General features: G+C 37.1%; 1 long non-coding RNA gene across 3 annotated transcripts in view; it reads left to right on the top strand.

The window, feature by feature from the left end:
• The window catches only part of LOC103691446 (uncharacterized), a 275,993-nt gene that overhangs the window by 28,436 nt on the left and 222,504 nt on the right, over nucleotides 1–25,053 (top strand). The window lies entirely within an intron of this gene.

The following is a 25,053-nucleotide window of genomic DNA, read 5'->3' as shown; positions in this document are numbered from 1 at the left end:
AAAGCACATAAAGAGAAAACACTTAAATAACTATATTTTAAATATAGTCATATTAGCAATATGTATCTGTATTTTATTAGAATCTGTAGAATTATATAACGTGTTTATCATGTTGCAACTGAATAAGGGAACGACCATTCAAATTTTTAGCTAGAAGAGGTTGGTTTTTTTTTCTTGCTCTTTTGTATTGATTTACTTCTTAAATTACTCAGACAATAGCACAGAAAAGTGATATGGAAATAGCAGAATCAAGGAATAAGACTCAAATTTCTTTAGGAATACATGGCAAATGCTCAAAATAATCAAACCAGCACAAGCTAGCACCTTTGAGAGTGATAGCAGAGAAAGAGGGTGGGGAGTTTTGGTCAGAGAGAGTATCAAGTTTGAGATGAAGAGACACCCATGACAAGAATGAAATAAACATTTAGACAAAGGCTACATTTTTAAAAGTTACCTATGAAACTCAACATTCGTTAGAGTATTATAAATTCATGCATCTATACTTGGCTCTTATTTATTCCCATAACTTTCTGTACTTCCTCTCTTTAACTGTTCCTACTCCTTCCTCCTAGTAGCCTTCCTCCTTACTCTTTTAAGATCCTTTCCTACCCTCATGGTTCCCTTTCTACTCTTACAATCTATGCACGTGTAAATTTAAATCTGGAATTTGTGTATGTGAGACAACAAACAGTATTTGTCTTCTTGGGTCTGGCCTGTTTTGTTGGACTTAAAAATCTCCATTGTTTTCCTGCAAATATCATTGTTTTATTCTTTTAGGACCAAAAAGAAAGTTGATATAATTTTGAACCCATTCTTTTGTTGATAGATGTCTAGGCCATCTCCTAGTTACTGTGACTATTGCAACAGTTTACATGGATGTGATATGTTGACCCAGAACCCTCTGGTTCTACACCCAGAGGTCATATAGCAGCTATAGAGTCATATACCATAGATTTCTATTTTGAGGAATTTGTACACTAAGCTCCATGGCCCAGACCAGTCAACACTGTTAAGAGCATGGTGGAAGAGTTTCTTCTTTACTCATATCTTTGCCAGCATTTATTATCATATTTCTTCCTTTATGGCAGCCACGCTGATTGGGGCAAGATTTTCCCTGGTAGCTGTTAAATACTTTTTCAAATATTAAATGGTTATTTGTGGTTCTTGTTTTAAGAACTCGCTATTCAATTTATTTATTGATTAGATGACCTTGTTTGTATTGGCTGTGGTTCATTTCTGAAGTTGTTTATTCCAGATATTGCCTCTGCCTGAAGTGTAAGTTAGCAAATTTTCTTCTCACTTTATACACCCTACTTTACTTTGGGTATTGTTTTCTTTTAGATGCAAGAACATCCACATTTTATAATCTCATTGGCCATTTTGCAGGATTTTTATTTTTTACATGTATGGTTGTTTTATCTGCATGCATGTCTGTGTACCATGTGCATTCCAATTGTCCATGGAGGCAAGAATAGGGTACAAGTTACAGAGGATTTTGAGTCATTGTTCAGAGTCTGGCAGTAGACCCTGGGGCCTTTGGGTGAACAGTCCAGTGCTCTTAGCCACTGAACCAACACTTTAATGCTCCTTTGCCAAATGGAGGTAATCATTTGGTATTATTTGGGTCCTATGCCTATATCTTGAAATGTTGATATCATTTTTTTTCTCTAGGAATTACAAATTGATTTTATGTTTACTTTCTTTTCTTTTTCTCTGTCACTGTCTATTTTTCTGTCTCTGTCCCCCCTTTGTCTATTTCTTTCTTTCTCATTGTTCATGATAGACATGATAGAAAATCTTGTAGAGAAAACTAACAACCCCAGTACTAGCAAAAATGGTCCCAAGGTCAAATCCAGTGCTCTGTTTTTGCTTTTATTTATAATTTATTTTTATGTACATTGGTGCCAAATCTAGTGCTCTTTCTTTTGTTTTTGTTTTTTTATGATTCTCTTTTAGATACATTGCTCGGTTTGCCTGCACATGTGCCTGTGTGAGGGTGTCAGATCCCCTGGAACTGAAATTACACATAGTTATGAGCTGTTATGTTGATACTGGAAATTAAACACAGATCCTCGGAGAAAGTAGCCAGTACTCTTAACTGCTGAGCCATGACTCCAGTCCCCCCTCCACCCCAAAGTGCTCCGACTTTTTATTAACAAAGCTTTATTGAAATATAGGTTTTATGAATTTTCTGTGACTATTTTAATTATTACTAGAGAATAGAGGAACAGCACAGTTGAAGTAACATTTTTACCATCCCATCCTTGAGAGTAAAAAATGTGCAGACTGATTATCTTTACTCTAGTATTCAGAATGAAGGTTTTCATAACAAAGGCTATTTTATATTTTTATTTATTTTCTAATTTTATTTTATTTGTTTTATATTTTATACTATTTTCTAAAATCTTAATTTTTACATGTAGTGCATTAGTTAAAATAATATGAAAAGTACATTTTTTCAATGATCATCTACCAATTTTGTGATATGTGGCAACTCTTTCCATCTAACTAATTTAGATAGAAGGGGCATAATCTCAATTTAACCAATATTAAGCTATAATCTACAAGAGAAAATGTATACTATGAGAAATATAGACTAGACCAACAAATTATCAAATACAAGGTAGCTCTAAATGTAGAAAGATACATTCAGCATGAGCACATTCAAATGTAAAATACTTTTTCTTAGTCCACTTAATTATTTTCATATTCTTTCTTTTTGATTTATGATCTTTTGAGATTATAGTATAATTACAATATTTTTTTCTGTGCCCCTTGCTCCTTCCAAGGGTTGTCCCATAGACCTTTCTCTGTTCTCTTTCAAATTCATAGCCATTTTTTCATTACTTGTTACCACATGCATATATGTATATGTAGCCAGTTAGTTTGTTCTTCCCTGGGGATCCCTATTTCTCCTGCTGTTCTCACTTTTTAGTTGTCTGTAGTTCTTTCTGTAAGGTTGAGGCCCATGAGCTTTTTCACATCCACTTTGTCCTATGTAGCCATAACACATGAAGCACATTAACGATGTGCATGGCATGATAACCCTATGGGTGCATTAGTGACACACATTCCTCAGTGGTAACTATGATGGGGCTCCTGTTGGACCTAAGACCCTCTCAACAAGAGGAAAATCGTGCCTGTTAGGCAACCTAATAAACTACTCAGTGCGAGTGAAGTCATGGAGATTCGAGGAGAACCTACCACCCCCTCTTTACTAAATCCGCTGAATTTTCAACAACAGTCTAAACATTAGTCCTCCTATCCACCGATAACAGTCCTCACTCCTTGGCAAAGAAAAGAAGTAAAGAAGACCATTACAGAAAGTCAAAACCAACCAAAATGCAGAGTTGCGGGCCCAGAATATACATCTACAAATCACTCTTGTACCTAAGGCTCAGGGGACATTGTAGAAGAGGGGGTAGAATATAAAAGCCAGAAGATCAAAGTCTTTGTGTGTGTATGTGTATATGTGTGTGTGTGAGAGAGAGAGAGAGGGTGGGGAGGAGAAAGATTGAGTCTCTTAGTAATGTCAGAAGCTATACACATATACACATAATGATTCATCAACATTCTGGCTAAAATTAACAGGACAAGGATGATAGATATGTCAAATGTAACATAAATTTAAAAGTGATCTTATAAATGTTAAGGAGAACAGTGTTTAGTTATTAGAAACTAAGACCAGAAGACAAGAGTAAGTCTCATCTTCTGGTATTAAATCATAGTTAGTTACATGGGAGAAATACTTTCTAGCAAAAGGAAGGCTTCTTGCATATGTAGCACAGGATGGCATTGTCTGGCATCAATAGGAGGAGATGCCCTTTTTCCTGTGAAGGCTTGATTTCCCAGTGTAGGGGAATACCAGGGTGGTAAGGTGGAAGTGGGTGAGTGGGATGGGGAGCACCCTCATAAAAGGAGGGGGAGGGGAGCTGGGATAGAGGGGTTCCAGAGGGGAAACTGGGAAAGGGGATAACATTTGAAATGTAAATACATAAAATAACCAATAAAAGTAAATTAAAAAAAGAGGGCTTCTCATGCCTAGTATTTTGGGATCTTATTACATTTTCTTTGGCTTTTAGAGGGAACATTGTCAGCCCAGATGGGAAATTCTCATTTAAACTGTATATTTACAGCTATACAGTGACTTACATGTATTATTGGTATTTTTAGGTAGTTAATAGTATGATTCCTTTGGTTCTTTCCAGACATTCTTTCTGTTATTTTAACCTCTTTCATTTTTCTGTATTTACTTTCCTTTCTTCTTCCTTTCTCCTCTCTAACTAGAGTCCCCATTTCCCATCCCCTAAGATCACCTGTACTCTGATATTTCCCTCTTTTATATTATGCCACTCTCCTCTCCTGCAATGGTCTCCTTTTCTTTGTTTCTGTACGAAACATCTATGAATTGGAGCTAAGAGTCTCAGAGCAGAGAGAATTGGCAAATTTGTCTTTCTGGGTTTCTAGTTCCATTTTTCTAAAAATTTCAAGTCTCTGTCTTTAAATCCATAAAATAAAACCCTATTTACTCTGAGGTCAGCATAGGGATGTTTTATCATTCGGTGTCAGCACATATAGAAAAGAAGATGCTCAACTGAGAAGACATAGGGCCCTACAAAATAAATATAACATATCTCATGACACCTTGGTTCTTAAGAACACTGAAAAGACTTTATGTTCTGGGCAGGCATATATTTTATCAACTATTTTCAGCGTTTCCCTGTTGCAGAGAGGAAGAGGAGGACAGCGACAAGTTTAAGTCCAGGAGTGAGTGGTCAAATGAATTGTGCAGACATGGAGATGGGAGACAAGTGACCCATGGATTTTCTTATAATTTGTTTTCATTTGGAACCCGCTTTTCAGTGGCAAGAATACTTTTGTCTTACATACTATGTGAAATGAGTAAAAATATCTGAGGTTTAAAAAAATCCGTTTATATAACCTTAAGTATACAGCTAAAAATAGGTGGTCGCTAGGAGTGGGGTTTGGGGTGGAGATCTTGTAGACATGGGTGAGTGGTTAAAGCAAGGTATGGGATGTGGAACAGTGAGAGGGAGGACCTGGAGGGGGATAAAATCTGGAGAGTAAAAAAAATATTAAATACATTTCTTAAAGAGCACGTACTGCAATCCAGAGGATCCAAGTTTGGTTTCCAGCATCCATGACAGGTAGCTCACAAACTCATGACTCCATACCTAGGGCACATCTACTTGCATGCACATATATTCCCCCACCCCAGACACATGCAAGTAAAAATAATGAAAATAAATTGTTAAAAATTGGGAGAACATCAAAATGTTTCCAGGAAGTAATGTCGTTATTCATTTGAAACATTCTCCACTCTTCCCCAACTCTGGTAGAGTTAGCAGAGTGTGGGAGACCACAAACAAATGGATGGTGTCCAATGACTTTTGGATGAATAGTTATCTTTTAGCAGGTTATATGCTTTCCATCTTTTAAAACCAAGTCTGTGAACCTTATCGAGCCAGTAAATTGAAATTGATAGTAGCTGGGGAGATTCACAGTCGGATAGATCTATGCACATCTCTCTGTTGCAAATAAATATGAACCACAGAGGGTAGGAAATTGTATTTCATCTCTGGAGGATAGATGTGCTGTATAAATTCCTTTTCTCTGTAACATGTGCTATGATTTTTAGCATACATTTATTCAGGCCTTCTGGACTATTGACTGTATTTTACTTGTTAAGTGAACTACTGGGATAAAGCCTGTGATTTTTTTGTGTGTACTAACCATGGACTGACAGAAAGAAACTTTGAAATGAGGTAGAATGTAAGCACAATAGATATTTAGGTTGAAGGTCCATCTTCTACATTTATCTGTACAACTGCAGTTAAAAAAATGGAAGGTAAATTCAAATTTTCTTATGTGAAACTTAAGTCAAAAGCATTGTCTTAAGCAATACATGCTTTCTGTAGTTACAACTTAAAGCAAAAGACTGCTTAAGTATTAAGTGAACAATGAGTTTAAGTAATTATACACAGTGCTGTAATAGAGCTAAGCGGTTTTCATAGAAGTGTTTTGCTGCTGATATTGAGAAGCTTCTACCCCAATAGATTCTTACTACTCTTGAGACATTTACTTAGAAAGATAATAAAATGAATTAAAGTGCTTTTGATTAATCCAGTTGAATGACTACTGAGAGGATACCTAATTAACTTTATAGTAGTAGGCAAACATTTCTAAATAGATTCACTTGATCTTCTTTCAAATATTTTTATATACTTAAATGTGAGGCCTCTAGATAGAATCTGGGAGGACTAACAAAATAGAAATATAACATTTGAATGTATAACAATTGAAAGTAATATATACAAAACATTTGGGGTTTAATTCCTAAGGATAGTTTATTCTTATTACAATGTTAACATTCAAATAAGTTAATCGTGCCAATAATTTTTTTAATTCTATTCTTATATAGTTCTTTCAATGAGTTAAGGTGTTTGAAACTAGGTCAATAAAACAAATATAAACCTATTTACCTGTGTATTCTTTTTCTTCCTTATAATATTCATTTGCATGTCTACCTTAGTATATTAATTACATATATGTGGTACTTAGTGTGGATTTGATAAAATGTACAATAAATTGTGCTATATCTTATGAGATTTTAACTTCTTAAGAGACTGTTATGAATTATGAAGTTCTTATATGTTATTTATATTTTATAACAGGTGTATGGTGCAAAGGAGAACAAGGTGCACACATAGGTTAAAAGAAGTGCAAAGTGTTCTGGAAGTTCATAGAAAGCCATTATTATCTGTTAGGAAATCAGCCAGAAGCCAATAATCAGTATGGTGCCATATAAGTGGTCTTTCATGGAGTCTTTAGATATCACTACAGTAATGGAGAAAATAGATGTACATTTTAGGGATAAAGCAATCATGAAGAAAATGAAGAGTGGGTAAAAAGCTTATGCAAAGCTAATGGCTAATTCAGAGAAGAATTGATGGTAAGGGAAGAACAGCACTCAGGGAACTTTCCAGTACCTTGAAACCTGAACTTTATCAGATTAATGGTAGGAAGCTACTGAAAGTGTAAGGTCAGCATGGAGAGTGCAAGATAACAATGACTTGGTAAGCACTCGTGGCTGTCTAGGTAGAACGCAAGTAGTACTGAGAGAAGACACTTCCAGAAAGCACGGACTGGACAAGGGTAGGGAAAGATCAACAGATATTTTATTACTTTCTCTTTCCCTGTTCTCCCTATAAACCTTTAGATGTCTCCTTGCTCTAATTCCTCCACTATATCCCACATTCCCTCTAATTTTTGGCTTGCTGTTATTATTGTTAACACACGCATGCACACACACATGGATGCATGCACGCACGCATACACACACACACACACACAATTGAATATCACCCCCCCATAAACACACACATTTGAATATAACATTCTGAGTCTGTTCAGTGTGTCTTGGGTACATATGATTTCAGGGCTGACCACTTTGTATTGGATAACCAATTAAGGGGCTCATCCCTGAGAGAGGCTAATTTTTTTCTCAGCAGTCATTAATTTCCTGTAGTTCTTTATCTAGATACATCTACAGCACAGTTCCTATAGCTAAGGCCGTGGTTTTCAACTGTCATTTGCAATTCCCTCAGGGGTCACATATTAGATATTTAAACTGTGATTCAAAACAGTAATAACAACAGTGATGAAATATCAATGAAATAATTTTATGATTGGGGGTCACCACAACATGAGACACTGTATTAAAGGGTCACAGCATTAGGAATGCTGAGAACCACTGACCTTTAAGTTTATAGGGAACCTCACTGAACATTAAGTAGAATGATGAAAGAATCAGAAAATGAGGAAGTCCCCTGTGAGATTGCATTTCTGAGAAATGATAGTGACATTTATGCTGATACCTCAGCAACATGGCTGCCCAAAAAAGACCTGAACAATGACATTATCAATATTCATGTTAATGCGGGTAGAACAAACTTTACACTAAGAAGGCATACAAGCAAAACAAATGAACAAACAAACAGCAAGGACTTGATCTCTCTAGTCGGATTGTGTTAAAAGCAAATTTTGTTAGAACCAAGAAAATTCTAGAAGAATCCACATGTACACTTGTCTGGAATGTTCTTCCTTCAGATAATCAGATAACGGCTCATTCTTTTACATGATTTTTATCTTTTAATTATGCATGTGTATATGCTTGGTATTCATGGGCGTATATATTTATATTCACATATGTTTGGGTACTAGTGTGTACAGGCCTAAAGTCGATATTCAGTGTTCTTCTCCATTTGTCCCTACTTTATTTATTGAGGCAAGGTCTCTGACTGAACTCAGAGCTTTCTGATTCTGACTAATCCTACTAGTCAAATTGCCCAGATGACCTCTGAGTACTGGAATTATAGGTGACTGCCATACCTGCCTGGTCAGTTTTGTTTTCTATTTTCACTTTTTTTTAGTTCTTTGTGAAATTCTTAGAGTTTATGTTATCATATTCATCTTACCCCACTTCCCCCACCCCAGATCTACTTCTGATTTTGTACCAATTCAACTTTGGGTCCTCTCTTATTTTTTTAAACCTCATCAAATATTGCCAATGCTCCCCACCCCCCTTGAAAGCATGGTCTTCCATAGGAGAGTGGTCAACCTACCTGGGACAACACCCTTAAAGAGAACTGAGCCTACCTCTTCTAACAGAATCAGTTGTGATATCTAACAGATATCTATGCTTAGCTAGAATGATAGTTTGGGGTCTTCTCCCCTCTCTCTGCTGGGATTTAGTCACCTGCTGTGAATTTATATATTCAACTGCCATGCTTGGGAGCTCTGGGGGTTCTGGTTGGTTGATATTCTTGCTCTTCCTTTGGGGTTGTAAACCCCTTTAGCTCCTTCAGGCCTTTCTCTAACTCTTCCATTGGTGGTCAGTCCAGTGGATGGCTGTGAGCATTTGTCTCTGTATTTGTCAGTTTCTGGCAGAGCCTTTCAAAAGACAGCTATAGCAGGCTCCTGTCCGCAAGCACTTCTTGGCATCTGCAATAGTGTCTGGGTTTGGTGAATATATATGTCATGGATCCCCAGGTGGGGCAGTCCCTGGATGGTCTTTCCTTTAGTCTCTGCTCCACACTTTGTATTTCCTCCAGTGAATATTTTGTTTTCCCTTCTAAGAAGGACTGAAGCATCCACATTTTGGTCTTCCTTCTTTTTGAGTTTCATGTGGTTTGTAAATTTTATCTTGGATATTCTGAGCTTTTGGGCTAATATACACTTATCAGTGAGTACATACCATGTGTATTCTATTGTGATTGGGTTACCTCATTCGTGATGATATTTTCTGGTTCCATACATTTGCCTAAGAATTCCTGAAAACTCTAGAACAAAAAAGAAGCAATACTCCCAAGAGAAGTAGAAGGCAGGAAATAATAATACTCAGGGCTGAAATCAACCAAGTAGAAACAAAAAGAACTATACAAAGAATCAACAAAACCAGGAGCTGGTTCTTTGAGAAAATCAACAAGAGAGATAAACTTTAGCCAGACTAACCAGAGGGCACAGAAACAGTATCTAAATTAATAAAACCAGAAAGGAAAAGGGTGACATAACAACTGAAACCGAGGAAATTAAAAAAAAAAACATCAGATCCTACTACAAAAGCCTATACTCAACAAAACTGAAAAATCTGTAGGAAGTGGATAATTTTCTAGACAGTTACCAGGTTCCAAAGTTAAATCAGGATCAGGTAAACCATCTAAACAGTCACATAACTCCTAAAGTAATGGAGGCAGTCATTAAAAACCATGAAACTTTGAATCCTCATATTTTATTTTTTTAAAAACTCATCAGGTACTTCCAATGCTACCCATACTTGTGTGTACGACCTTCCAATGGGGAGTGGTCAACCCAGCAGGGTTTGTCCAAGATTCTAGTATAACTGGATTATGTAATATATATATTTCTAGGTTTCCAAGGAACCTACACACAGATCTACATAATAGATGCACCAATATAAATTAAAGCTACTCCAGGAAAACAGCTATGATGACAGACAAATGATGGCAAATGCTGGCATGGATGTGGAGAAGTCCGAACCCTTATTTACTAAATGGATTTCGCTTGGGTTCTGGCAATCAGAACTCCAGTCTTCATGCTTTGTCAGCAAGTGCTTTATACAATGTGCCATCTTCCCAGGATATTTTTTATCTTTTTTTAAATGTTTCATCTTTAATGGGCTTATTCCTAGGACTTTATTTAAAATTACAACTTTCATCGCTTTCATTTCTATACCCAGCATTTCTGGTGAAACTTAACTAGTTTTCCTTGTTTTCTCTTATAAAATAAATATATACTTACTCTGTTTTACAATGAGTCTGCCACATTCTTTCTCCTAGTATTTTATTCATAGCTCTACTCAGACATACAGAAGACATAGTCATTTATTGAGTGAAAATGCATTCTCAAGTCTTTTATAGGAGATAGACTTATTCAACCTATACTTGAATATATGGCTACCAGTATTTTGAAGATCCACAAGCATTATTTAGTCATTAACTCACTTAAATAGGTGTATTTATAATATTGTTCAGGATATGTTTAAAAGGTGATATTTGGTTAGAAAATGCAAATGCAAGGAAACAGCCTATTTATATGTAAGTGCACACGTATCTAATTTTCAACCTCTAAAGTTATAGTGTATTATCATGATAGAAATAGTTTTCGTGGTGCTGGGAGACAGCTCAGTAGGTAAAGAGCTGTAGAATGAGGGCAAGAACATAGGTCTATAGAACCTATGCTTACACTGCTCAGGTGTGGATGCCTTCCTGTAATCGAACCATCTGGAAGGCATAAACAAAAAATCCCTGCAACAAACAGGCTGTTAGCCATATTGACATCAACATAGCACTCTGGATTCAGAGAGAGAGAGAGAGAGAGAGAGAGAGAGAGAGAGAGAGAGAGAGACCCTGCCTAAATATATATAGTGTGGAAGGATAGAGGAAGATGTTTAATATCAACCTTCCGTTACACATGCATCCACACACACCCATATACTCCCTAACACATATACCTGCATCAGTGTGCAGGTACATTTGCATATATGTGAACCTTCATGCCTGCAGTCATGCAAATGAACATGTACCCAACACAAGAGATGTCTTGCTCTGGTGAGCATCCAAAATCTAAACACGTCTAGGTATATCTAATTTGGGGTCCAAAGATAGGGTCCAGTGTCCTTTTAGATTTCTGGTGTAAATTCTTGAAAGAGAATCTTAGCACAAGATGCAGATGATGAACTGCTGGTGTGACCTCTGAGACTAGCAAAAGTCACATGGGATAACCAGAAAAAAATAATTTTCTGGGAAGAAAAGTTTTTTTTTCCTGGAAAATTTTTCCAATGAGTTATTATTTAATTTATACCAAATTCATATAAGAGAATATGTTAAACTTGACATAATATCAGTTATAGACACTTTATGGGAAAATAATATGGTATCAAGTAAATACTTTATTTAGCACATTATTTTCAGAACCTTAAGAAGTAAACAGAGACTCTTTAGTTCCACTTTTGGTAGAATCACAATATGAGTAACATAATGAATCTACATGTACATCTTAAATATGATGTTATTCCTGGCACTCAGATTTGAGGGGATGCTATGAGTAGAATGATTGGTTGAAATTTTTTCCTTGAGGATTTAGTGTGTATATCAAGTAAAAATCAAGAAGATTGATATTTAAAGCCAAGTGTCTTTTTTTGTCTGCCTATTTCTAACTTTTCCCTTTAAGTTCTCTGAAACTGCAATAGAACTAAAGTAGTTATCAAACAGTGGAATAATTTTGAAGAATGCTGAATGGATGGAAAAACAATATGGTGGACTCAATATACTCTTACTTAGGTAAGAATAATAAATGGTGTAATGATTTGCACTACATATAGTGGACCTTAATCATTGTGCTAAGAGTTTGTAGTCAGGCATGATGGGCCACATAGAATGATCCCACATTTATGTCATTTCCAAAATAGGTAACTCCACAGAGTTATGTAGGCTTAGATTTTTCAAAATACTTTAATAAGGGTTAACAAAATTTTGACTTCAAATTCAGACATGAGTCTACATCATATGACACAAGCAAAAACTTTCACTTCAGAGTTGGAAGACAGAATTTTCCAGGAGCAGATGGAAAGTGGAGGTGTGGATTGTTTGCTGACAAACACAAGGTTTTCTTTTGAAGGTGCTAAAATTATTCAGTGAAGACAGGCACAGAACTTGTTGTACAAATACTGAAATCCACTGAACTATACATTTTTAAAGCTACTTTCCACATATTGAGTGAAGTGCTATGAAATTGAGTAAACTTTTCTGCTCTTATGATTCAAGTCTTGTATAAACACATTTCTTATTTTATATATATTAGATTATTCTCATCTACGTATATAACATACTTTTAAAGCTTGACTGGATTTGTGTCTTTTATGGTTCTCTATCTTTTGCTGAATGTATTTTGATGCTTTCATTTAGATCTGTACATACTTAGGGTATTGTTTTATTTTTTCTTCCCTCTTTTCCTCCTTTCCCGCTCCCTCCCTTTCATCCATTTTTCTTTCTTTTAATTAAGCTTCTTCATTTCTAAAACATATTATATTTTAATGTATCCTAATACAATTTTGTAGAAATTACAGACAAAATTAAAGTATTAAAGGAATCCAGGTATTTGGGTACATTCCTGTAATCTCAGTTTTCAGAAGATGAAGGTGTTGAGCTTTAGTACAGTTTCTTTTATGAAAGTGGGGGCCCTTGCATTTGGAGCACAGGTGTTCAGAGTTGAGAGTACGTCTTAGTAGATTTTTCCTTTGATCAGTATGAGGTGTCCTTGCTTATCTTTTTGAAAGTCGATTTTTATTTGAGATTTGAATGACTACTCCAACTTGTTTCTTGCGACCATTTGCTTGAAAAATTGTTTTCTAGCCATTTATTCTGAGGTAGTATCTGTCTTTGTCACTGAGGTGTGTTTCCTGTATGCAGCAAAATGGTGGATCCTCTTTATGTATCCAGTATGTTATTTTTTATCTTTTTATTGGGGAATTGAGTTCATTGATGTTGAGATATTAAAGAAAAATGATTCTTGCTTCCTGTTATTTTTGTTTTTTTGAGATAGAATTATGTTTGTGTGTCTATCTTCTTTTGGTTTTGTTAAAAGAAGATTTTTTTTTTGCATTTTTTAAGGTGTAGACTTCCTCCTAGTGTTGGAGTTTTCTATCTATTATCCTTTTCTAGAGCTGTATTTGTGGAAAAGTACTGTGTAAATTTGGTTTTGTCATGGACTATCTTGGTTTCTCCATCTATGTTAATTGAGAGTTTTTCTGGATATAGTAGCCTAGGCTGGCATTTATGTTCTCTTAGGGTCTGTATGACATCTTCCCAGGATCTCCTAGCTTTCACTGTCTCTGGTGAGAAGTCTGGTGTAGTTCTTATAGGTCTGCCCTTATATGTTAATTGATCTTTCCCCCTTACTGCTTGAAATATTCTTTCTTTGTTTTGTGCATTTGCTGTTTTGATTATTATGTGATGGGAGGAATTTCTTTTCTGGTCCAATCTATTGGGAGTTCTATAGGCTTCTTGCATGCTAATGGGCATCTGTTAGGTAAGTTTTCTTCTATAATTTTGTTGAAGATATTTACTGGACCTTTAAGTTGTAAATCTTTGCTTTCTTCTATAACTAGTACCCTTAGGTTTGGTCTTCTCATTGTGTGTCCTGGATTTTCTGGATGTTTTGGGTTAAGAACTTTTCACAGTTTGCATATTCCTTGACTGCAGTGACAATGGTATCTTCTGCCCCTGAGATTCTCTCTTCTATTTCTTGTATTCTCTTGGTAATGCTTGCATCTATCCTGGGAAGGCTCCTTTCCCCAGTGTAGGGGAATGCCAGGGCATTGAGGTGGTAGTGGGTGGGTGAGAGTAGGAACATTTTCATAGAAGCAGGGGGCATGGGAAGTGAGATGGGACGGGGGAAGGGGAAAGCATTTGAAATGTAAATACATAAAATATCCAATAAAAATAAGATAAAATAAAGAGGTTAGGCTCCAGAGAATCAAATATTCCTATTAAAATGGGGTACAGAGCTAAACAAAGAATTCTCAACCAAGGAATATCGAATGGCTGAGAAGCACCTAAAAATGTTCAACATCCTTAGTTGCATCAGGGAAATGCAAATCAAAAAACTCAGGTGAGAGCTGATGCTGGTGAGGATGTAGAGAAACAGGAACATTCCTCTATTGTTGGTGTGATTGCAAACTGGAAATTACCCTGGAGGTTCCTCAGAAAATTGGACATAGTATTACCTGAGGACCCAGATATACCACTACTGGGCATATACGCAAAAGATGCTCCAACCTATAACAAGGACACATACTCCACTATGTTCATAGTAGCTTTATTTATAATAGCCAGAATCCGGAAAGAACCCAGATGTCCTTCAACAGAGGAATGGATATAGACAATGGAGTACACAATAGAGTACTACTAAGCTATTAAAAGCAATGACTTCATGAAATTCCTAGGCAAATGGATGGAACTAGAAAATATCAACCTGAGTGAGGTAACACATTCATAAAAGAACACACATGGTATGCACTTACTGATAAGTGGATATTAGCCCAAAACTTAGAATAGACAAGATACCATTCACCGACCATATGAAGATCAAGAAGAAGCAAGCTCAAAATGTAGAACAAAATATTCATGGGAGGGTATTCAAAATAGAGGGTAGGGGGTTGGGGATTTAGCTCAGTGGTAGAGCGCTTGCCTTGGAAACGCAAGGCCCTGGGTTTGGTCCCCAGCTCCGGAAAAAAAAAAGAACAAAATAGAGGGTAGGAGGGACTTTGGATGAAGAGAGGAGGGGGGGGGGAATGGCAGCAGGATCAGGTATGGGAGGAGACAGGAATGATATACAGAGGGTCAGGAATTTGAACAGGTATGTAGAGCAATAGGGGATGCAGAACGGGAGTAGCCACTAGCAAGTTCCAGATGCCAGAGAAGCAAGAGGCTCCCAGACCCAACAGGGATGAGATTATCTGAAATTCCCAACAAAGGGGAGGGAGAACTTGTAGAAACCATATCCAGAGGTTAGACAAAGCCTCTTGTTGGTGGATGGGGCCACCCACTCGTCTTCAATTTTGAACCCAGAATTGCTCCTGTCTAAAGGAAAAATAGGGACATAGTATGGAGCAGAGACTGAAGGAAAGACCACTCAGAGACTGGACTACCAGGGATCTATTGCATAAATAGACACCAAACCTACTCCCTATTGCTGATGTCAAGCAGTGCTTGCTGACAGGAGCCTGTTACAGTTGTCTCCTGAGAGGCTCTGCCAGAGCCTGACAAATACAGAGACTGAATCATGCTGCCAACCATTGGATGGAGCACAGGGATCCCAGTGGAAGAGTTAGAGAAAGGACTGAAGTAGCTGAAGGGGTTTGAAACCCAATAGGAAGAAAAACAATATCAACCAACCATATCCCCTAGAGCTCCCAGGGACTAAACCACTAACCAAAAAGTATACATGGACAGACCCATGGCTCCAGCTGCATATGTAGCAGAGCATATGTGGCATTGTCTGGCATCAATAGGAGAAGAGGCTCTTGGTCCTGTGAAGGCTCGGTTTCCCAATTTAGGGGAATGCCTGGGCTGTGAGGTGGGAGTGGGTGTGACAGGAGGAGCACCTTTATAGAAACAAGGGGAAGGGGAATGAGATAGTTGAATTCTGGAGAAGAAACTGGGAAAGAGTATAACATTTGAAATGTAAATACATAAAATATCCAATTAAAAAAGAAGAAAAATTAAGTTGAAGGCAGTAGGATCAAAGCTTTATGGCCAGTCAGGAATAAACAGTAAATTTGATGCCAGTTGGAGACCAGGTCTCAAAACAACAGCACCAAGTCCTGACAGAAGCAATGGAGTGCTCACAGAGGTAGATATTTTTTCTTTTGTCAAAACTTTTGTAGACTTCTTTTATTAGGAACCTTGCTTCTCCTTTTTACTTGACCTCCAATTTGTATTGATATTTCTGATTTTATTCAATTTGTATGTTACATGTTAAGACATATTTCTATTTTACTTTTCACATGTCTTTGCTTTTATATTTAAAATGCACTTCTAGCATATACACACACACATACAACTCGACACTTGATATTAAGCCAATCTGTCAGTTTGACTTTTTTGTTGTTTTTTTGTTTGGTTTTGTTTATTTTCAATATTTTTCTTGCTGAAAATAGATTTTTCTCTCCTGTAATAAATGCATGTCAATGACACTTTCTATTCTCTCTTCTCCTTCTAGCTCCCTGATATCTCCTCTCTCCCCTACATCTATCCCCACTCTATTTCCTCTCCTGGAAAAATACTCAGTTCCTCCCCCCACTTAAAAAAAGAAAAAAACCCAAAAACAAAAAAAACAAAAAAACAAAAAAACCTAAACCAAACCAAACCAAATCAAAACACACCAGGCCTTCAAGAAACAACAGCCAAACAGAACCAAAAAAAAAAAAAATACAATAAGGCGAGGAAAAAGCCCTCATATTGAGGCTGGACAAGGCACCTCAATAGGAGGCAGAAAATCTCAAGCACAGGCAACAGTGTTAGAGAATTGTCAGGAATTTCACAAGAACAGCAAGCTAACGGCCATAACATAAATGTAGAGGACCTGGTGCAAACCCACGCAGGTCTTATGATTGCCAATTCAGTCTCTGTGAACCTATGTGAGCCCTGCTTAGTTGATTTGGTGGGCTGTGTTCTCCTGGTGACCTCAATTCCCTCTGACTCCTATAATCATCCCCCTCCCTTTCTAAGGGTTCCCTTATCTATAAGGGGAGGAACCTGATGGGGAGACTTTTAGTATAGACTATCTCTCTGCATAATGTCTATCTCTGGATCTCTAGGCCCACTCATATCTGATGACAAGGCAAGGCACGGATCTTAGGTCTCTGGGCTATCTAGTCTCTAGTTCTTGGCTATAGGCAGTGGAGTGTACGGACTCAATGTGTTTTTATTTGGCACATTGATATCATTTTCATATTTAAATAATTAAACTTCAATGAAATTTTCAATATATTTGTTCCTATCAATTCTTTGACATCATTATATGTTTATAGTTTTCTACTCTCCCTTCTCCTTAAAAAAAAGTTCTTTATAGCTAATTAAGCATTTTAAACGTTTCCATTCAATTTCCAAACTTGGACTTAATAATTTCACATATTTGGTTTCATTGCAATCACTTTAGAGAAGTAGTCCTTAATAGTTCTCATCTGTTCTTTTCTGAAGAGAAAACAGGAAGAGAATGGATCCAAGGGAGGGTGGAGGTGATGGGTACCTGGGAGGAATAGAGGGAGGGGAAATTGTAGTTGGATCTAATGTATGAGAGAAGGGTTTGTTTTCAATACAAAAGGAAAGAAATAATTTAAAGCTAGAAATACACTGTATTTTTAGTATATTAAATACTCCTCTGTGGTTGATTATGACATGCCACTAGGTTATGTATATCAAGTTTCCTGTCTGCAAGTTTCATCCCCAGGGCTATTGTTAATATTATTTTTTAAGAGTAAATACACAGGTATTAGAACTTTTATTTTGTTTTTTTTCCTGTTATTGAAAATAGATTTTTCCTCATGTAATATATCCTGATTATGGATTCCCTACCCTCTACTCCCAGTTTATCCCTACCTCCCCTCGCATCTGGATCCACACCCTTTATGTCTCTCATTAAGAAACTAATAGGCTTCTAATATGTAATAATTAAATGAAAAAAATAAAATAAAATCTAGGACATTGGAATAGGACAAAAACAACCAACCAGAAGCAAAAGTGCTGAAGAAAAGGCACAATAAATGGAGAGAGACACACTTGTCTGACCACTAAGCAATTCCATCAAAACACTAAACCATAAACACTGGAAGCCATGATGTCTATGCAAAGGTCCTGTAGGGCAAAAATGATAGAGAAATATGTGTAAATACAATTTTAAAAATACAAATGAAATGAAAAGGAGAAGCCGCTGGCCTGATGTAACATTATAAGACAGGGAACCTCAGAAAACTGGCACTGTGTTCATTTTCAGTTGTCCATCTACACTGGGCACACAGCACCTTAGGAGTAGTTTGTTTTCCCCAGTGAAAGTTCCTTGGGGAAAAGTAAATTTTCATTTGCAATTTGTTATCAATTGAAGATAGTTTCTGGGTTAGAGATAGGGACATGTGCCTACTCTTCCTTTCAGCTCTAGGACCACATCTGGTGCAGAGCCATGAAGACCCTGTGCGTGCTGCCTTGGTCTCACTAAGTTCATATGTGCTTTGATTCTGCTGACTTAGAAGGTGTTGATTCTTCAGTGTCCTCCGTCCCCTCCGGCTCTTACACTCTCTCTGTCTCCTCTTTCGCTGGTTTACCTGAGTCCTTAGCCAAGGGATGTGATGGAGACATCCCTTCTACAGCTGAGTGTCCAAAGGTTTCTCATTGTCTGCATATTGTCTGGTGTGGGTCTCGGTATTTGTTCCCATCTGCTGCAGGAGGAAGCTTCCTTGGTGATGGCTGAGCGTACCAATCCATGAGTATAGCAATGTCAATAGGGATGTTTTACTCCCCTCCTAGAGGTGGCTACACATTCTGTCTTTTATGGCATAGCTAATAATTACTGATTAGATCCCAGACATAATAAATACTAACACACCAGCAACTAGAGTGTGCTCCATTTTCATTCATTTGTCTTTTAATTTTTGAGTTATTGTTTAACAATCTTGGTGATATTTGTTTGAATCCAGGCATTTCCAGTATAATTTCAGTTTTGAAGTCTTGTTATCATCTTCTATAGAATATTTGCCACTGTTTCTGGCAGATGTTCAAGAAAGTGTCAGAGTATTAAATCAGAGTCTAGGCTTCTGTTTTTGTCCATATTGACCCGTTTCTGGTTTAGTGTTTCCATGGAATGTGTAAGGCAGAATTCTGTGCCTTCAGCTCTGTGAAGTTTACAAGTCTCCTCTTTCCTTGCTGACCATTCTTCAGAGACTCCCACAGATGTAAATGTCTCAATAGGAACAAATGAACTACACATCTAGACTGCATAGATTTTTATCCCCCCCTTCATATTTCATCCACATTCTTGTTGCCATGGCAATTGCCCATGTGCTTAGACAGAACTAGTTATTTTAGTTTTCCTCTCCAGAAAGGCTTTGCTTGAAAGAAGTTGGTCTGTAGATTCCGGAAGTGTAGGAGGACTGGAGGTGGCCTCCTCTACATAATTGCTGGGAGCAGCACAGCAGCAAAGGCATCTCCTGCAGGAGGACCTAATTAAAGACAGCCTGAGAGACCAAGGATTGCTGACGAAGACAATGCCATCCAATTGGGCTGCTGTTTAGAAGAGATGCTTCCTTGGGACCAATGGGGCACGGGTGAAGGGTATTAAAGGAGCTTGCAGCGCTGTTCACATGAGCTTGCTGCAGCGTTCCTCACTTGCTTCCAGAGTCTTTGTCATTGATTCCACGCCACCTTACCTCCAACCCCCACAGGCAGGTAGGGTTGTGTGGCAAGCGGTCCAGGCCATAGCCACTGCAAAAGCACCCATTGAGATTTTCAATTTTATTGTTGTATTTTCTTTTGCATGTTAAATATAGCTGTAGGTGGTTGCATGTAAATGTTACCTGGCCAAATTTAGTTGTTTTATGAATATCTTTACACAAAACATTTTAAAAAATGTTATTGGTGCACCCCTTTTCCTAGTCCTTATATATTGATTTTGATGGCTGGTACCACTATTTAGATTTTGTACAATCTTATTCATGATGACTTGTTTTTTTACTTTTTAAAAATGCTGGCCTGTGGTTTGTGTTGGAAGATTTCAGCATGTGTTTTAATTACAACTTCAACCCACTTCAGCATATTTTAAGTTGAGTAGTGTCTTCAGAAGACCTTATGTTTCCATTTTCTTTTCTCCCTACTCTCCATCTTTTTTTTTCATCTTTATTAACTTGAGTATTTCTTATTTACATTTCGATTGTTATTCCCTTTCCCAGTTTCCGGGCCTCCATCTCCCTAACCCCTCCACTTCCCCTTCTCTAGGGGTGTTCCCCTCCCCATCCTCCCACCATTACTGCCCTCCCCCCAACAATCACGTTCACTGGGGGTTCGCTCTTGGCAGGATCTTTAGACAAAGCTGAGATTTAGAACCCTGCTTTTAGCATTATTCTTTCAGTGTGCCATCCTTTAGTAGCTCCACATTTGTCTAAGTGTCATAAGTCATTCTCAGTCCTCATGTGATCACTCATCCTCAAATCTAGACCGCAGTGGGTCACAAACCTTCCTAGGGACCCCAAAAGTCCATAAACCTTCCCCAAAGTTCTGAACTTATATCTTATTCCATTTAATTTTCCTCTTTCCTACTTAAAGCTATTTGCTGTACTATATGTTTTTGATGTTCATGGTAGATTTTCTTCTTCATTAATCCTGACATATTTCTAAATACATGCATTTTAGTACTGTCCGATTGATTCTCATAGGTTTCATGTTAAATTACGAGATATATTTCTTGAACAGGTAATGCAGCATTAAGTGTGCTCTTATGGAGAATGATCTAAAAACGGCAGTCTTGTCTTCATTTGGCAAGTAAATTGAGCATATTAAGTAAAATATAGGAAGTATATATTTAGCTAGAGTGTCTCAATGCTAAGGTTTGAGGAGTTGGAGAAGGTAGTTCATATCCAAAGTGCTTACATAGATTAATCACATGACAACATGAATTGGAATGTATACAGTGATCTAGCAGATGATAGGTGGGCATTTGAGATAGAGAGGGAAGAAAAGTTATTCCAAATTCTATAATAAGTAATCACTATAAATAATCCATTCTGCTTTTGAATTTTATTTCAAGATTCTAGATCAAACCCGCACTGTCCTTATGATCTGGGACTTTCTGTCTTTGCCAGTTTTTGGATGCAGTGTGAATACATAACTGATAAATTATGCAGGGAAAAATGGATCAAACATTTCTGTGATTTGAAAAGTCATTTGGAATAGCATTGCAATTAATATCTTGCCTAATACAAAATAAAATGAGAAACTTGATTTCTATCCAGAAAAACCTGTAATGAAGAAATCCATCGACCTTCGGTTTTCTTTATACCCTCTTCAAAGCTAGATGCTAATAGATATTGATAAAATTTCAAGAAAAAATGTATCCCAAGAGTGCTATGTCCATTGTAAGAATTTGATAGAATTTCTGGAACAAAGCATACATGTGAAGTTGACCCCTTAACATAGCCTGAACAAAACCAATTTAAGGAAGGAAGAGCTTATGTTGGCTCAGAGTTGCAGATAACACCATCCATCATGTTGGGGAAGATGTGATGGCAGGTACAGCAGATGATTGTTCACAGGCTTCAGAGAACAGTGAGGGAGGCTTATTCTTGCTCTGTGCTGTTCTTTCCAGCCCACAGGACTTGTGCTCCCCATATTTAGGGTGGATTTTCCTATCTCACATAAGCTAGTCTAGAAAATCCCTCCCAGGTATGCCCAGAGGTTGTTTCCACAGTGATTCTAATATGGTTGAAAACTGAGATTAACCATCACAGGAGGGAACAGCATGGGCCTCATGTCGTTAATAAGCTGTCACCATGGCAATTGTAGTAATGTCCCTTTCTCCACCATATTTGGAAGCAAATTAGCTCCTGGAGTCCAAATCATGCTTTGTTTACATGCTCTCAAATTGCTCCTTTAACAGTACTTTTAAGCACAAACTTGCAACATTTTGAAAAATTACGTTTTCAGATAGCAACAGATTTACCATTTTTAGCATTAAGGGATATAATTAATCAAATTCTTTAATTATGTTCATTTAGAAAATTAGCAGTGCTAAAATGTCAAATAATAACGCAAATAATTCTAAAGCAGAATCGACTGACATCCAAAAAATAAAAATTTGTAAAATTACCCTGATCTTAAATGGCAAATCATGCTTCCTGAGATAACATAAATTATGTCAGAGTTCACTGGTTACCGAATACTAATAGGTTATTATATGTCACATTAAAGAGAGTTTCTGAAGGATTGACTTTTACAGTTATGAGATAGAGCTAACATAATTCTAAATCTCTCTTTTAGTTTAAGAGGAACAGGGGCAATTCTCATGAGAATCTCTTTTTAATGGATGGTAACTCAGTGGAAGAGATTTCTCTACAAGTGACTTAAAAACCACCTGTTTGGAACTGGCCAGATTTGTGACCCACAGCTCTTGCTGCCCACCTTCAGAATTTGGTGGAAATAAGGATATGGTGAAGACTTGAAATGAAAACCTGTTCAGGGTTGTGAAGAAGTTAAAAAGATTCAGATTGTGTTTGAAAACCATTCCTTATTCTACATATGACTTCTGTGAAATAGCATAAAGATTTTTTCAACAGTTTCAACTGAAGCAAGTAATGCCTTAAAAACATCTGTCTAGGAATTGCTGACTGTCTTTTCACATAGAAAAGAAAACTCAAGAGCAATTGTAAGAAAAGTTATATTCTGTGGTGAATGAAGCTTACTTATGAACAGTTTGAAAAATGTTGTCCACTGTCCATTGACAGTCACTGATTATGCATGAGACCTACAAAGACTGTGTTTATTTCCTGGAATTACATTCAGACTGAGACATTCTGCATCCAACCAGGTTAATTCTTTTTCATTTCACTGTATTTTATATGATTACTGAAAATAGTTATTCTAATAAAATGTTAAGGTAATAACACACATAGACATGAAAAATACAAACATTTTATAATGCTATGCAATATATAAAAAGAACATTCTTAAATCATCTATAGAATGCTTAAATATATGAGATATTATAGGTTATGTCAAAGGTAAGATTCCATTGTGCAGGGACTAATTCATGCAATGGAAATGTAGATGAAGACAAATTCTAGTGAAAAGTCTGAATACTCATTTCTAATGGAAACAAAAGAAGCAGGGTTCTTTCCAGGGTTTCATGTTGACATATTCTTACTCTTAAATAGTTTTAAGTATCTATTTGAATGTATTGCTACTGTTTGCTTAGTTTCATTTCTTCAATTAATTCTGTCTCAGCTCTGAAAAATGTCATCCATGTGATGTTTTGATATAAAAGAAGACAACAGGATATGAACAAAAGACAACTTCATTATTAAGAGAACACAATGAAGATAGACAAAGGGAATGAGCTTGAAAGGGCTAACAAATAGAAAAAAGTAATTAGGGAATTCAGTATTTCATAAGTGTTCCTCACATCAAACACAAGAATTTTAGAAAGAAGAGGAAAGAAGGAAGGAAGGACGGAGGCATGGAAGGATGGAGAAAAGGAGGGTGGAGAGAGAGAGAGTGGGAGAGAAAGAAGGAGGGAGGGAAGGAGGGAGGGAAGGAGGGAGGGAAGGAGAAGAAGCAAAAGAGAAAAGTGGCAAGCACTGTGGAAGCTGAACACCATGACTTTTGTCAGTGTTCTATTCATCAAATCAAAGCATAAAGTCACCTGATTAGAGATGAACTAACACATTCTTTTTCATAATGGGCAGAGTTTCAAAGACCCATGACAGTGGACTAGATTTGGAAAAGAGAGGAAATGGACCACACTTACTGGATGAACAATGTGATTGAAGAGTGTACAATAAACTGAATCTGGGATGTGGACCATAAGCTTAATATCTTAATGATTATTCCTCAAAGGCAATGTTCATTTTAGAGGGTAAGGCAGTTCAAGAAGATGATGCATAACCGGTGGAAGTAGGTCTTTCGGTGGGAGTTTGAAAGTGAGATGTGACCCTTGTTCCTGCCTTCTTCTTGCTTCCCCTTCTCTTGTCCACCATACATTACATACCATGATAAACTAAAATTCTCTCAATCTATGAACAGACAGAAACCCTCAAACCTACATTTTGTTTTTGTTAGGTATTATAGTGATAACAATGTGCAAGTAACCAATAAAAAGTTGGCTATTTAATATTACAGCTTAGTGGTTATGTGGTTTTGACCACTCATGATTTTCAAGAGATTGTTTTGTATTCAAAGTATTAAAGTATCTGTCTTTTTTTTTTGCGTTTGTGCATCTGGAATAACACATCATTCTTCTTGTACGAATCCTGCTCAGATTGCTGTGAACATTTTGAATAGTTGGCAATGATTATATTGTCATTTCTGTAATTGTTTTCAGATAATTCTCTTAACATTCTCTTACAACTGTTTCATTTTCTGCATAGATTACTCTTTGTACTGGTAAACTACTTTTTGGTTTTCTCTGAAACTGAAAAATTGTTTGATGTTTGAAGATCATCACTAGGATTTTAGTTGAATGTCTGTCATTTTATGGTTTATAGGAAGATGACCTCTTATTTTTTTCTTTATTAACTTGGGTATTTCTATTTATATTTTGATTGTTATTCCCTTTCCCAACTTCTGGGCCAACACTAACCACTCCCCCTCCCCTTCTATATGGTTGTTCCCTACCTCATCCTACCCCCATTACCAACCTCCCGCCAACAATCATGTTCACTGGGGGTTCAGCTTTGGCAGGACTAGGCTATTCATTGCTACCTATGCAGTTGGAGTCCAGGGTCAGTCCATGTATAGCCTTTGGGTAGTGGCTTAGTCCCTGGAAGCTCTGGTTGGTTGGCATTGTTGTTCATGTGGGGTCTCAAGCGCCTTCAAGCTCTTTCAGTCCTTTCTTTGATTCCTTCAATGGAAGTCCCTTTCTCAGTTCAGTGGTTTGCTGATGGCATTCGCCTACGTATTGCTATGTTTTGACTCTGTCTCTCAGGTGAGATCTACATCCGGTTCCTGTCAGCCTGCACTTCTTTGCTTCATCCATCTTATCTAGTTTGGTGGCTGTATATGTATGGGCCACATGTGGGCAGGCTCTGAATGGGTGTTCTTTCTGCCTTTGTTCTAAACTTTGCCTCCCTATTCCCTCCCAAGGGTATTCCCCTCTTAAAGAAGGAGTGAAGCATTTGCATTTTGGTCATCTTTCTTGAGTTTCATGTGTTTCTGCATCTAGGGTAATTTGAACATTTGGGCTAATAGCCAC

The sequence above is a fragment of the Rattus norvegicus genome, chromosome 2 (assembly GCF_021556685.1).
Source record: "Rattus norvegicus strain SHRSP/BbbUtx chromosome 2, alternate assembly SHRSP_T2T, whole genome shotgun sequence".
In the NCBI taxonomy this organism is placed as follows: domain Eukaryota; kingdom Metazoa; phylum Chordata; class Mammalia; order Rodentia; family Muridae; genus Rattus; species Rattus norvegicus.
This window is presented reverse-complemented; position numbering and strand designations above follow the sequence as displayed.